This window comes from Cynara cardunculus, assembly GCF_001531365.2.
Source record: "Cynara cardunculus var. scolymus isolate 2C chromosome LG 5, CcrdV1, whole genome shotgun sequence".
In the NCBI taxonomy this organism is placed as follows: domain Eukaryota; kingdom Viridiplantae; phylum Streptophyta; class Magnoliopsida; order Asterales; family Asteraceae; genus Cynara; species Cynara cardunculus.
In genome coordinates this window covers 19,978,710-19,995,158 of record NC_037532.1, presented here as the reverse complement: position 1 = coordinate 19,995,158, position 16,449 = coordinate 19,978,710, and positions in this window count along the sequence as shown.

Here is a 16,449-nt window from a genome sequence, read left to right as displayed (position 1 = left end):
CACATGTATAGACAGGCTTGTAATCACTGAATACCGCTTCAGATCACGTAATCGCCAGTCTTTAATCTTCAGTTTCAGTCTTCGACGTTAGCTGAAGGTTATTTGGTGTGAGTGTTGTCTTCTTGAAGTATTGCTGTCTTTGATAGATTTACAATGCAAGTTCTTCAGCGATCATTGAACATACTCGGTGATGATCGCTGGAACTGAAAATACAGAAACATAAATACAACGTGAAAGAGAAAAGGGATTATCATCAAATCACTGAGAGAGAGGATCAACAGAAAGTCCTGAAGGCGTATCTTGCGTCCTTCGGGAAGGACAAAAAGAAGAAGAGGAGTAGAGCATCTTGCTCCAGCAGCCGCCAACACAAGAGGCCACGACATGAAGACCAAGACCCCGATGATCAAGGTCTTGGACCTCATGAGGGGGAGACACAGGCCGCGGCTGCACAACAAACAGAATCCGCTGCACCACCACCACCACCCTCAACCGAAGGAACCCAAGCAAGGGAACCAGAGGCTCTGCCCTCTGAAGATGTACAAAATGTACATGTTCTTTTCGCTACAACCCCAGAACCCATTGTGTTGAGTTCCTCAACCGATAAAAACCCAACCTCCCCACCTTCCACTCCATCACCTACACCAAACCTACCCTTAACTCCTTCACCAACTCCTTGCACCATAGAACCCTTCACCATCTTATCCATACAACCAGAACCGATAATAATCCAACCTTTATCACCCCAACAACCTCAAACCCAAACAGAACCCCATGAACCAGAAACCACCCAAATCGAACCCAATGAACCAGAACCAACCCAAGCCGAATCAACCCAACAAGAAACCATATCTTCACCAACACATACACAACCCTCAACCCAACCACCTGTGGTGCAAGTAGATATTCCCTCTTCGTCAAGGCAACCTCCGCAGAGCCTTGTCGAAGAAATTATACAGAATATGTAGTCGCTGCGTAGACGTCCAGAGTTGCCACCCAAGGAAACCATTATGATGGAAAACATCCATCAACACTTGTATCACGACCGCGATGAAAGTTTGACCATCAATCCTCCGATATCGCTAGAGTCCATGGACCTTCTACACCATAGGTTTATTAGACAGACCACCCAAGCACCCTAGGCTGTCTTCTCAAACGATGGCATAAGGAGGGTCTTGGATCTAAAAGTGAGGACCTTCGCCAATAGAGCCATACGATACATCAAGTTCACAGTGGAAAGAGTACATGGTCAAATCAGCGTGTTCAACGAAAATGACCTCATCAACCTCAATCCCTATGACCTGATCGAGCTTTATGCATACATGGCTCAGCGACAGGATCACGACTTCAGATTTGGGATGGCGAACAGAGCTGTGGTAAAGACAATGAAGACCCTGGTAAATCATCGAGCCAAGAGTGATTTTGAAATTGCTCTTCGCTTAGGCATCGAAAGACTCTCATGCGCTCCACCAAATAAAGACTTCCCAGGCCTGCAAGAGAAGAGATCTGCCTCAGTCTTAACTCAACCCGAGCTTGGACTTGTTTACAAGAATGATTTCGGGGCAAAGAAATTCTTCAGACTAACTGAGGCATTCAAGCATTCATCGGATACACTTGAATGGTTTCAGAAAGTCATCAGAGAAAGACTTGGTACAAATAACGTGCCAAGAGAAGAAGGGAGTCAACTCATCCATGAGATATCGACAGTCATCGGCTATCGGAGACTGCTTATGCGCTTCAGGGAAATATTTCAAGGTAGATCATGATGAGTTGTAAATTTTTGCCTTAATATGTCTTTTGATTCCAGTATTGTAAGAATTTCATCATCCAATGAAAATTTGGAATTTGATGTTTTTCTATTAGATTAGTCTTTGTTCTTCACAATTGTTTCTAGATTAGTCTATGTTTGTTCTTTCACTACTTAGGGGGAGATTGTTAGACCCCATGATCCATAAAGTAAAAAGGTAATGAAAGACAATAAGTGATGAAGAACCAGAAGATCGATGAAGACATCAAGACAGAATTGGCTAAGTCTGGAGAACAACCGGAGGGCCAATGGACAACCAGGGATGCGATGGAAAGAGCATCTTCATCGCCCCTCTGGTCAATAACACTTAGAGAATTCTTCAGCAATTCATCCAGAGGCATACAATGAAGATTTAAAGATAAGGATGATTCATCATACCATGGAAGATAGCTGGAGATGACAAGTCGACAGCTGGACTTCAAGTTTATATTAGATTTATAGCTTATCCATAGTTTAGATAAACATTATTTGTTATTAGAAGATTAGCTTGAAAGTCTACTAGATAGTTATCTTCTAATTAGCTCACTAGTATAAATAGGTGATTAGGCCTATTGTACTAAATGTCTCTTTTACGTTTTTCTTATTAATAAAGTGAAATCTTTGACGCTCAAGATTGTTCTTTAATGTTCATAATTTACTCTTGAGTGTTTATCACTTTGTTCATCAAAACACTATAATTTGGTTATTCTTAACTTGATTATCAATGTTATTGAGAGATCTGGGATCAACAAGATCAATAAGATCATATATCGCATTTACCAAACATCATCAATCCATAACTTATACAACCAGTAATCAAAATAATACTTAAATGCTGTTTTTAAAAACAAAAACTCACCTTTTTGTAGATTCAGAGTTTTGGAAGAAAACAACAAACACGAATTAGAAATGATCCCGACTTCAACAAACTATACGCACAATATACTTTCACTCTTAATTTTCCAAAAGTGGCAGAAAAACTTTACCTCCTAACTCTCCTCACTTAAATACCCTTCCATAAATGGAAAGGCGCTTCTAAGATAAAAAATTTATAAAACTTCTTTTATCACCCCATGCATATACACACATGTGTATACATCATATGCGTGCAAATAAATTCATGCACACATACCACATAAACCTCATATACTTCCATGCATAGACATGCATGCACATACAACATGCATACCTACATAAACACATGCACCCACACATGTATGCATATAAAACTTCATACATCTTCATGTACGTGAACATACACACTCACATTTTGATCTCATGTAAGCATGTACCCATATGATCAATTATAGTAATTAACCACATATTCATGTGATCACATAACAATTACCTCAGGTGATAACCAAGACCCAATTATCACATTATCCACCCCTCAAAAGAATTCCGTCTCGGAATTCATTCAATCAAATAACCATAAATATTCGGTTCTTATTTCCGATTCCAACTCCCAGGTTGCCTCAGAACCTTTGTGAAAATGCTACTGAACTTTTACCAGATTGATTTCCTTATTTTGTAGTATTTTGGTTTTTCGATCGGTTATTACTTCTGGTGTTTCCACAAAGTTTAGTTTTTGTCTAGTCTTACTTCTGGTAGTGGCATTGCCAGAGTCCAATCCGCCAAACAATTCCGGAGATTAGACACATGGAAAGTGTTATGGATCGAACTAAGTTCTTCTGGTAGCTCTAATTGATAAGCAACCATCCTGACTCGCTTGCAGATTCTGAATAGCCCAATATATCTTGAACTGAGCTTACCTCTCTTACCGAATCTGATTACCCCTTTCCATGGAGAGACTTTCAGCATCACATAATCTCCCACAAAGAATTCAATTGGTTTACGGCGTCTGTCGGCATAGCTCTTCTGACGGTCTTGAGCTGTTTTAATTTTCTCTCTGATCTGCTTAATTTTCTCATAAATGACTTGAACAATTTCTGGCCCTGTTAATCATCTTTCACCTACTTCATTCCAACATAACGGCGTTTTGCACTTACGACCATACAAAACTTCATACAGTGCCGCTTGGATGCTGGAGTGATAGCTGTTATTATAAGCAAATTCAATTAACGGCAGATGATCTTCCCATGATCCTCTGAAATTTATTACACAAGCCCTTAACATATCTTCGAGAGTTTGAATTGTTCTTTCACTCTGCCCATTAGTTTGTGGATGATACGCTGTACTCAGTCAAATATGAGAACCCAAAGCTTTCTGAAAACTTTTCCAAAATTTTGATGTAAACCGACTATCCCTGTCTGAGATGATAGATGATGGAACCCCTTTTTTGGTCACAATCTCTTTAATGTAACTGTTAGCTCCATTATTCCTATCTTGTAAAAGTATAGAAAAAGTATATTGTAAGACTTCACAGAAGGTTAACTCCATAGAAGACAACAGAGGATTAGCGACAGAAGCCGTATGATCGAGCAAGTGAAGAGTGGCAGAACCTCTGATGCATCTCACAGAGGTTCTGGAAAATAGTCCTCTGTCAAAAGAACATGCAAGTCATTTACAGCAGAGCCTCTGAGATGGCTCACAGAGGGTCTGCGGTTTTCGTCTTCTGTGAAGTTTTTGTTCTAACAGTTTTCGAAGGTAGTTAGCCGCATGTGCTTCTCATGTGACTAGGGCTTAAACGACTTTCTTTGGACGACCCAGATGAAGACACGTGTCAAGATCTAGTCTCTAAGGTCGTTAGGAACTAGTATAAATAGCGGACAGGGCCTTTGTAAACTGTGTGCTTCTAGTATTATAATTGTCAAAATTTTCAATTGAAATGATTGAAAACCTTTAGAGCAATTTTCTTGCATTCATCTTCTTCGTTGAGACTGTGTGTTCTTGGTGTGTTTAGAATTTCTAATCACTTACTTACTCTGTTTTGCTCTTATTAATATTTCCGCTGCACTTCAATTGTTTTAGAACTTATTTAGAGTATTAGATCAATACCAAAGTTGAATTCAGATCCAACAATAACTCCTTGCCAATCTTTTTACAAATAAGTCTCTTTCATCAGAAGAAAATGCACAGCTTTCGATAAACGATCCATAATTACCCATATGGCATCATATCCTTTTGAAGTTCGAGGTAATTTCATGATGAAATCCATCGTGATATAATCCCATTTCCACATAGGAATCTCTAAGGATTGTAGAGTGCCATAAGGTCTCTGATGTTCAACTTTAATTTGCAGACACGTCAAACATTGTTCCACATACCTAGCTATGTCTTTCTTCAACCTAGGCCACCAATAAAATGGTTTCAAGTCTTTATACATTTTATTGGTGCCAGGATAAATAGAATACCGAGATTTGTGGTTTTCATTCAGAATAATTTCTCGGGTATTCCCATAGCATGGTATCCACATCCGTCCTTGAAAACATAAAATTTCTTTGTCATTCTTTTCCAGGGTGGAAATCAATTTACCTAAGCGTTCAAACTAGAAATTATTTTCTTTGACAAGTTCTTCCTAACACTTTGAAATTTCACCATGGAGATCTGGCAATAGATTCATTCTCATAGCTACAACCCTGATTGTTCCACTCTTCTCTTTTCTTCTTAAAGCGTCTGCTACCACATTGGCTTTCCCTGGATGGTAGAGAATTTCACAGTCGTAATCATTTACCAATTCAATCCATCGTCGTTGCCGCATGTTTAACTCTTTTTGGTTGAACAAGTGTTGGATACTTTTATGACCTGTAAAGATTTGACATTTCGTTCCTAACAAGTAAAGCTTCAAAATCTTTAGAGCAAAAACTACAACTGCAAGTTCCATATTGTACGTTGAATATTGTTCTTCATGATCCTTCAATTGTCTGGACGTGTAAGAAATAACTTTTCCTCTCCGCACCAATACGCAACCCAAACCTAATTTCGAAGCATCACTACAGAACATGAAATCTTCTGATCCTTCTGGCAAAGACAAAACTGGAGCACTGCAAAGACGATCTTTTAACAATTGGAAAGCTTTTTGTTGATTTTCTTCCCACTAAAACTTAATATTTTTTCGAGTCAATTTCGTCAATGGTACTGCAATTCTAGAGAAGTCCTGAATAAATTTTCGGTAGTAACCTGCTAACCCCAGAAAACTATGGACTTCAGAAGGAGGTTTCAGAGCATCCCATTTCTCTACTACTTCAATCTTAGCAGGATCAACTTTCACTCCTGGTTCAAATATGACATGACCCAGAAATTGAACTTCTCTTAACCAGAACTCACATTTGGACAGTTTTGAAAAACTTTTCTTTCTTTAAAAGTTCCAGGATCAGAAGAAGGTGTTCAGCATGATCTACTTCAGATTTCGAGTATATAAGAATATCATCGATAAACACAATAACGAATTTATGGAGATATTCACTACATACTCGGTTCATCAGATCCATAAAAGCTGCAAGAGCATTGGTTAGACTGAAAGGCATAACCAAAAACTCATGATGCCAATACCGAGTTCGAAAAGCAGTCTTACCAACATCTTGTTTGACTTTTAACTGATGGTATTTCGACCGCAAATCGATTTTTGAAAAGTAACTGGCTCCCACCAATTGATCAAATAAATCATCGATTCTTGGTAAAGGATACTTATTCTTAATTGTTATCTTGTTCAATTTCTGATAATCAATACACATCTACATTGGTCCATCTTTCTTCTAGACAAACAGAACCGGAGCACCCCAAGGTGAAGTACTCGGTCTAATGAAACCCTTGTCTAGAAGATCTTTCAATTGAGTAACCAACTCTTTCAATTCTGATGGAGCTAACCGATATGGTGCTCTTGCCACTGGTGCTGCTCCAGGTATCAGATCAATTTTGAACTCGATAGATCTATCAGGCAATAGCCCAGTCAAGTCTTTCAGAAAGACTTCTCGATAGCCACAAACAACAAGAATTGATTCTTGCTTACTTTTTACTTTCTTTGAATCTATCACATAAGCCAGATAACCCTGACATCGTTTCTGAATACATTTTCGGGCTTTCAGAATTGATAACAAGTTGGTATAGTGATCCTGCCGATCACCATATATAACAATTGGTCCTTTCTCCGGCAGATCAATACTGATCATTTTCTTGTTACCCAAAATATTAGCCCAATTATCTGTTAACCAATCCATTCCCACTACAACGTCAAATTCTTCATCAACATAGGAAATAAATGGATCGACAGCCTACACCCCTTACTTACAATTATACAATCAATAAACGCATAGGCAACAAATACACAACTATTAGAGGTATCAACCATTAATGTATCATCAAGGGGCAGATAATTCATATATGCACAATTAGCAAATGATGGTGATACGAAAGAAAAATTCGCACCAAAATCAATTAGCACTTTATCATATATAGAATTAACGAGAAAAGTACCTGTTACCACATCTGGTGTTGGTTTGGCCTCAGTTTTCGTCATTTGAAATAATCGGCCCCATGCCCCACTCTGTCCTCCCCTCAGTGCACTAGGCCTCCCATGGGTACTTGGGGTATTTCCTCCCATGATTAATCGAGGAACTCTTAATCGGGGACAATTTGGTCGTATATGTTCGGGCGAATTGCACTAAATATATCTTTTAGGTATTGCACAATCCCTCAATAGATGACCTGACTCGCCAAATCGATAACACTTCTTCGGGTCAGGTTGACAATTTCCCTGAGCACCTGTTGACATCGTGGACAGGCTCTAACAGTTGGTTGTTGTGGAGGTCGGTTATCAGTTTTTATGAATTTGGGTCTTCAAAAACTGGTTGAATACCCCTCCCACCTTCGTTTCTCTACTAATTTTTCTTCACCCTGCAAATCTAACCTTATCCTCCTAAGAACAACTACTGGTGTTAAACACTGATTCAATTTCCTTTATCCACATTGCCTTTACTGGATCTCTCTCTCTTCTGAAAATGTTGGGGGTTTAGATGTTAGAAACATTTTTATGTCTTCCCCTCTATTACTGTTTGCTGCTGGAGCTGTAGGATTCATTCCAACTCGTTCAGTTTCCACTCTGGCTGTTAATCCCATGATAGATACTAGAGTTTCTCTTAATTTTCCCATTTCTGCAGCCAAAACATCTCTGGTTATATATTCTGGTTGAGACCCATGCCCTTGATTGACATTTCCCGAAATGGATTCCTCTAAATCAGGATGAACCTCTGTTTGATTTCTTCCTTGAGCCTGACTCCTCCCTTGGCCTCTACCTCGGGTTCTTCCCCTGCCTCGATTTCTAGAAATATTAGTCGGAGCATTAACATGAGATTCTTCTATCTCTCTCTCTCTCTCTCTCTCTCTCTCTCTCTCTCTCCGAGATTAGGGTGGGCGATCCTTTCAAACCTTTTTGATCGACTGGCCATCTGCAGATATTTTAATATTAAATATCACGTATTCACATTCTCAAATATAATAAGGTGTCATATGTACCCTTAAAAGTTCATAATTACATTGGCCATTTGTAATTTCAAATTTACCTTACATACTACCCTCTTTAATCTATTATATTTATTCCCAGTGATACTATCTATGTCCAGGAACCTTTAATATGCAAATAACAGTTTAAGTCTAGGCATCATACTCCGAATACCTAAATCACTTAAACTCAGGCTCTGACGCCACCTTCTGTAACACCCCAATCTCCACATTTGCATATAACATATATTTCATATAAAAGAAATATATATTACACCACATAGGTCCCACTAGTACAAGAATTATATATGTACATAATTTACATATCAAAAATTCCAAAAGAATATCCCTACACTATAACATGTAAAGAAAATAATTATATTTTCCCCTTCCCCTTATTATCTCGAGACCCCGCAGTTCCTGCAATGCACATTTTCAAAATAAAAAATGTGGGTTAGACCAGAAGGTGTAGTGAGGAAATCCTTTCTATTAAGACTGAATTTCAGTGTTAAATTGTATTCATCTTGAAAGATAAAATTGTCTAAAATTATTGTAAAGTCATCGTGTTTGACTTTTTTGATAGTTTGCCTTTGACTTAGAAGGATTCAAGTTTGACCCCATATAAAGCTTAGTCTTAGTGTAATTGTAGTAGATGAGCTCATTTATAAAGATACATAAAAAAATAGAAAGTTGACTATTTGACTTTCTCTCTCATCTCCTTCATAGTGTTCTTATTGATAAATCAAATCTGCCATGGATGTTTAGAGATTACTTGAAGATTGATCATCAAAGAGGACTTACAATTGGTATCAGAGCATAAGAGAAGCAATTTGATAGAATGATTACACAAAATTCGAGGAATTTTTGCATGGTTTCTGGATTTTTAGTCACTGTTCATCGCTGGGTTCATTACGTTCTTCGTGTTCTTCATTTTTTTAGAGTTTGATCCAATTTTTTTTCAAAATCATGTGTTTGTGTGTTAAATTTGTGAGTTGTGTGTGTTTTTGATTTATGAATCTTTGTTATACACAAAGATTTGCGTTTTGATTTTTGTTTTTCAAGATTTAGTGAATTTTTTTTGTGTTTTTGAAATTTGTTGTTCTTAAATTTTTTCATAAAATTCAGTGTGTTTGATCTATTTTTAGTTAATTTTTTTGTTGTGTTTGTGTTTTTGATTTTTTTTCCTTTCTTTCTAAATCGCTCATATGGCCCAATTGGTTTAGGCCCATTCATCACTCATCACACAGATCTCTCATCCTCACATTCATCTCGACATCACTTATGAAGAAACTGTTTCATCTTCATCGCTTAATCACTGTGTCCGATTTCATCCAAATCGCTTATCAGCTTGACCGATTTCATCCTAAATCGCTCAAAGGATTCATCCGAATTTCTAAATCGGACACATGCCTAGTCGATTTCTCGGTATATCGCTCAACAGCTCATCCGGATTTCACCGATTTATACTTCATCGCTCAGACCCCTTTGAATTTCACTTAAATCGATTGATCATCTTGTCCGATTTGCTGTAAATCGCTTACTTCCTTATTTGGATTTCAAGTTCATCGCTAATCAAAGGCATCCGATTTCGATAGTTTTACAGCTTTGACTGAGCTTAGAACAGTCACTCATCACATCTGGATTTCTTTTTCCTTGTAGTTTTGACTGATATTGGTGACAGTCAATCTTAGCCTAAATCGATTTTAACTCTGTTCAATTTCATCTAAATCACTCAAGTTGTTTTAAATCGTTCAAAAGTTCTAAATCGCATAACTGTTATTGATGTGTTCTTGAGACTGGTTTCTGTGTTTTCTACGATTTCAATAACGAGGGAAGAAATCTACAAAGGCTAATCAGAGGTGCTGGCATATTGTGTTCTTACAATTTGTGTGTCCTGAGTTGAGGTTAATCACATACCTTCATTCGATTTTACCCTTCATTGCAGATTTGCTTGTCATCTTCTGCAGTAGAAATAAAGGAGAAGATCATCCAAAACTCTAAATCGTTCACCTCCTATCTGGACTCCATCTTCATCGCATACTACTTTAATTTGATTTCTTCTAAATCTCATACCATATTTCACCATATTTGTTGTTCATCGAACAAAAGGCTTACCGATATTATCCTAATCTGCTCACTGCTTTATTCGGATTCGACTTAATCGCTCACTTGTCTTGTCCGGATTCAACACTTAGTCGGGAGCATCCTTTCTTGTAGCCTACCCGGATTCCTATCTCGCTCAAGCTTTACACGGATTTGATTTAGTCGCATCTTGCTTCCTTCATCGGCCAAGCAGCTTAGATTGGATTCTCAGTCTTCTTCGTTGCATTCTCATTAATCGGTCAAGAATTTAAGCCCTAAATTGTATTCTTTTTGGACTCAAGTTAAATCGTAGGCTTAACTTCAATTTGGGCTTTCTTGTTTCACCAAGCCCATTTCATTTTAATAGCTCACTAAATCATTTTCTTGGGCTTGATTTGGGTTTAATCAATTTTTTAACACTATTTTTTTCTTCTGATTTTTTAACATTTTGAGAATTTTACTGATTTTGTCTTTTTTTAATCTGTTTTTAACTGTTTGAGAATTTTTGAACTGATTTGGATCGCGTAAACTGTTTTAATCAGTTTTAACTGTTTCTGATTATTTTTAACAGTTTTTAACTCTTTTTAATAGTTTTTACTGATTTTTTAACCGTTTTCGCTGATTTTCTGATTTCTCAACAGCTTTTTGTGTTTTTCTGATTTCTTTTAACTGATATCATCGCATTTGATTCTGTTGATCAAACTGATTTTTAAAATGGCAGTTTCTTTGGAGAGAGAGAATAGAGAGTTGACAGATAAGATTTCAGATTTGGAGAAGAGCTTAAAAGACTATATAGATAAATATATTAATATGTTCTATGAAAATCATGTAAATGTGGAATATATTAAAGATTTAAAATGGGATCATCAAGAAAAATGTGAAAGAATTGAGAAGGACTTTGTGTATAAGATTGAAAAGTTGGAAAAAACTATGGATTCTATCAGAAAAGAGTGTGATGATGAATTGAAAACGTGGAGTAAATCTAATAAAGATCTGTTTAATAAACTCCAAAAAGTACAGAGTAAACTTAATGCTGAGAGAAATTCTCCAGGTAGGAAACATACCGAGACTGAGGACTTAATTGATAAATTTCATAAGTCTGAGAGTGATCTGATTGAGTTAAGAAAATTACTGGACTTAGAAAAGGAGAAAGTGTTGGAAGCTGAGAAGAGTTTGAATTTTGAGAGAACATAGTTTAAGAAAGAGAAGAAGAGATTTTTTAAGGAAGAGAAAAGATTTGGTGCTGAATGCGTATCTTATGAAAATAAGATAAACTCTCTCGAGCTGAATGCTAAAATGCTGTTAAAGCAGATCTCTAATTTTGAGCAGCTGATTATCTTGGAACGAGCCAAGATAGATAAAGAGAAGAACGACATCAAAGAAGAATGTCTGAGCCAGAAACAGAAACTGTCTGAAATCATTGCTCAAAAGCAAAAAACTTTAGATGAAGAAAAGAAGCAATTTGCGCTTGAAAATCGAAATACTGCAAAGAAATATGCAGCAATAGCTAAAGAGCTTGTAGAAAAGAAAAAGTGGCTTAACATTGCTTCTAATAATGAGAAAAGCAGCTCAGATGAAGAGAGAAGAGAGTTTAATAATCAGAAGAAGAAATTTGAGATGCTTAAGAAGGAGTTAGAAGGTAAACTCCTGGATACTTCAAAGAAATTGTCTGATCTGAAAACAGAACTTGAAACTGAACAGAAAATGAGAACTTAACTCAAAGAGAAGTATGATTTAGTTGTTGTTGAACGAGACCAGCTTTTAAAGAAAGTCAAAGACTTTTCGTGTGCTCACAGTTCAATTGGTTCTCCTTCACAGTGTAAAACAAGCTTCTATGACTGTTCTATGTCTAACAATTATTCAAGCAGTCCTAAATCTACTGTTTCTAAGAACTATTCTCGTTCTTCAAGTCAGTACTATCAAGGGTATGTTATCGGATCACCCAATACACATTCAAAAGTTAAAAGCATTTGGGTTGATAAGTCTGAATCTGTTTTATCTCGGAACTCTGTTGTTACTAACAATAATCTTCCTTGTTTTGTGAGATCCACTTCTGACTCGATAAATCTTAGCAAGAAAAGGATCATGTGCTCCACCTGCAAAACTACTGATTTTGTGAACAAGAGGAGGTACAACAGATGGAATGCAGACAACAGATATCAGAAAAGTTGGAAAGGTAATAACAAGTATGATAACTGGTATGGATCTTATTATGTATATAATCATCCTGTTAAAAGCTCGAAAAAGAAAATATCTAACAAGAATAGATGGTTTGGAAGTTATAACATCCACAACCTGATACTAACAAAGAATGACCCAAGTTCGTGTAGGTACCAAAATCTGCCTAATCTTATTTTGCAGGTGCGTCGTTATCATGCTGATCAGAATATCATATCATTGATGCACAAATTTAGGGGAAGGTTGTAATATGTTCCAAACAAAGGCTTCTAAACATTCAGTTTAGGACCCGTGCTTAAACATTGGGGTTTCTAAACACCCAGTTTAGGACCCGTGCTGTAACACCCCCAAACCACACATTGCATGTAACACATATTTCATATAAAAGAAATACATGATATCATCCCATTCAGGTCCCTTAGTACAAGAATCTAATATGGCCAAATACAAGGTCCAAAAATTCTAATACATCACTTGTTTTAATCAATCAAAACTATACATTAAAGAAGATCATCGAGTAGAAATGTATATAAGAAACTATTAAATCTTTCCCTTTCTCTTACTGTCCGTACCTCCTGCAACACATAGTTAAAATCACAAAACGAGGGTTAGACCGAAAGGTCTACTGAGATACCCAATTTATGTTATTGCAGGGTGAAAATCACCAAAAACCTTTATGGAAAACAATTATTCATATATATAACGAATATATGAACAAATAAGAACTCAATACCAGACTTCTTCCATATTTCAAGCAAAGCTTTCACTTATACAAATCTCATACCTCTKAATCAAACAGGTTTCACATAATGCCACTTCTMAACCTTTTAAGTCAAAACAAGGTTTATAAAGATTCAGGCCAAACCTGACGTTTTCTCCTCAATAACATCTAGTCTATGATTTCCAATAAGAACCTTGATCTTAAATCTTTAAATCACAAAGAAATAAARATTCCAGAACACGGTAATCTTAAAGGATATAATAGAAAGAGTTATATCATTCAACACACATGCAAATGCCACCCATATATCCAAATGTACACCACTCCTTGATATGCCACCCTTATCCCATGGTATACCTCTCCTTGATATGCCACCCTTATTTCCTCATCAAATATTTTCACAGAATAATTTCAAATAAACCGCAGCCATTGAAATTATTATCAATACAAAATCATTTCTTTCAAAACTTCATTTTTATGATAAAATAACATTTCTTATCGAAAACACATCATTACATCAAATCCGATCAATTTTGATCTAGCCGGACTTCAAATCCGGTCAACTATCCAGACAACACACAGAATGAACCTTGTCCGATTTACACTTGGAAATAATTCTCAATAATTTTCTCCGGATAACAAGTCCGGTCCATACCCCGCATAAAGCTTGATCGATTTATCACTTAGAATAAAAATCAACATCTTTGTCCGGATAACAAGTCCGGTCAATACCCCTCTTACCCTTTGACCGATTTAAAACAATTCGGCCACCAAGTGATCGTATTCCTACTTCCCAGTTTTAAAAGATAACTTTTCTTACCAATCATAACCCGCTCAACATTTGATCGGTTTAAAACAATCCGGACATCTGGACAAGCCTTGTCCGGTTTAATATCCGGATAAAACATTTGAGCAAAAGACTGATTTCTTTCCAAAAAAAATAAACAAGATTCATACAAAACCAGTAATAATTTTATACAAAAGAGTTTAGAAATTACTCACCTTATCAATTTTTCGAAATCAAACACTTGAAATCAATTCGAATCTTCAGCCAAGAATAATCTGATCAACTCTCTTCTCTTTTTAAATTGCATAACTTTGCCAAAGCAAGAAGAGAAAATATGGAGGCTCAACCTCCCGTTTATACTTTCCAAATCAGGAAAGTCAGCTAACAGCCACTTTTTCTTATTCACACTATATTATACACTTATGCACACATGCACACACACATGCATGCATACATATACTATGTATATATATATATATATAACATATGCATTTCATATTATGCACATTTTCACATACCAGCATGATCAAATATAACAATTTATCATGCTATCACGAAATCATTTAATTAAATAATCACACATTAATTACCTTGGGTGATAACCAGGATCCAGTTATCACATTATCCACCCCTTAAAAGAATTCCGTCCCGAATTCCTTTAATCAAAAAGCCATGGGTATTCTGATCTCATCTTTGATTCCAATTCCCATGTTGCTTCCGATCCTTTGTGAAACTTCCACTGAATTTTCACCAGATTTATTTCTTTGTTTCTCAACAACCTGATCTGTCGGTCAATTACTACTTCTGGTGTTTCCACAAAATTTAGCTTTCTGTCTAATTGAATTTCTGGCAATGGTATAGCTAGACTCGGATTAGCCAAACATTTTCGCAGATTCGACACATGAAAAGTGTTATGAATCAGACTCAACTCTTCTGGCAGCTCTAACTGATATGCTACTGGCCCAATTCGCTTACATATTCTGAAYGGCCMCACATACCTTGGACTGAGCTTTCCTTTCTTTCCAAATCTGATAACACCCTTCCATGGCGAGACTTTTAACATCACAAAATCACCTATACYAAACTCAATTGGCTTTCGACGATTATCTGCATAACTTTTCTGGCGATCTTGTGCTRTTTTTATTCTTTCACGGATCTGTTCAATCTTTTCAGAAGTTTCTTGAACAATTTCAGGACCCGTCAGCTGTTTTTCACCCACTTCATTCCAACATAACGGCGTTCGACATTTACGTCCATACAACACTTCATATGGTGCCGCTTGGATACTGGAATGGTAAATATTGTTATACGCAAACTCTATCAATGGCAAGTGATCTTCCCATGATCCCCCGAAATCAATAATACAACTTCTCAACATATCTTCGAGTGTTTGAATAGTTCTTTCACTCTGCCCATCAGTTTGTGGATGATAAGCTGTACTTAATCGGATTTCAGATCCCAAAGCTTTCTGTAATCCTTCCCAGAAATTTGAAGTAAATCGACTATCTCTATCAGAGATAATAGACAAGGGAACACCATGTCTGATAACAATTTCTTTGATGTAAATCTGCGCTAGCTTTTCTAAAGAGTATTTCTCTCTTATTGGTAGAAAATATGCAGATTTAGATAAACAATCCATAATTACCCAAATCGCGTCATACCCCTTTGGAGTTCGAGGTAATTTCTTAACAAAATCCATGGTAATGTGATCCCATTTCCATACAGGTATTTCTAAGGATTGAAGACTTCCATACGGCTTCTGATGTTCAATCTTAACCTGTAAACATGTCAGACACTGTTCCACATACTGAGCTATGTCTCTTTTCAATCCTAGCCACCAATAAAAAGGTTTCAAATCTCTATACATCTTATTGGTGCCTAGATGGATAGAGTATCGAGATTTATGACTTTCATTTAATATCATACTTCGGATATCTMCAAAATATGGTACCCAAATTCGCCCTTGAAAGCACATTAGTCCTTCATCATTCTGTTCCAACGTTGAGATCATCTTACCCAACTTTTCTGTTTTAACAACTTCTTCTTTCACAGCTTCTTGTTGGCACTTCTGAATTTTCTTACGAATATCAGGAATCAAATTCATTCTCATTGCTACAGTTTTAATGGTTCCACTTTTTTCCTTTCTGCTCAAAGCATCAACTACCACGTTATCCTTTCCTGGGTCATAAAGAATCTAACAATCATAATCATTAACTAACTCAATCCACCGACGCTGTGGCATATTTAAATCTTTCTGGTTGAACAAATRTTGTAGACTTTTATGGTCAATATAAATCTGACATTTCATTCCCAGAAGATAGTGTCTCCATATTTTTAGAGAAAATACTACTGTAGCTAACTCCATGTCATGAGTTGGATACTGTTTCTCATGCTCTTTCAATTGTCTTGACGCATAAGAAATCACTTTTCCTCTTTGCATTAGAACACATCCCAACCCTAACTTTGAAGCGTCGCTGTATACCGCAAAGTCTTCGGATCCAT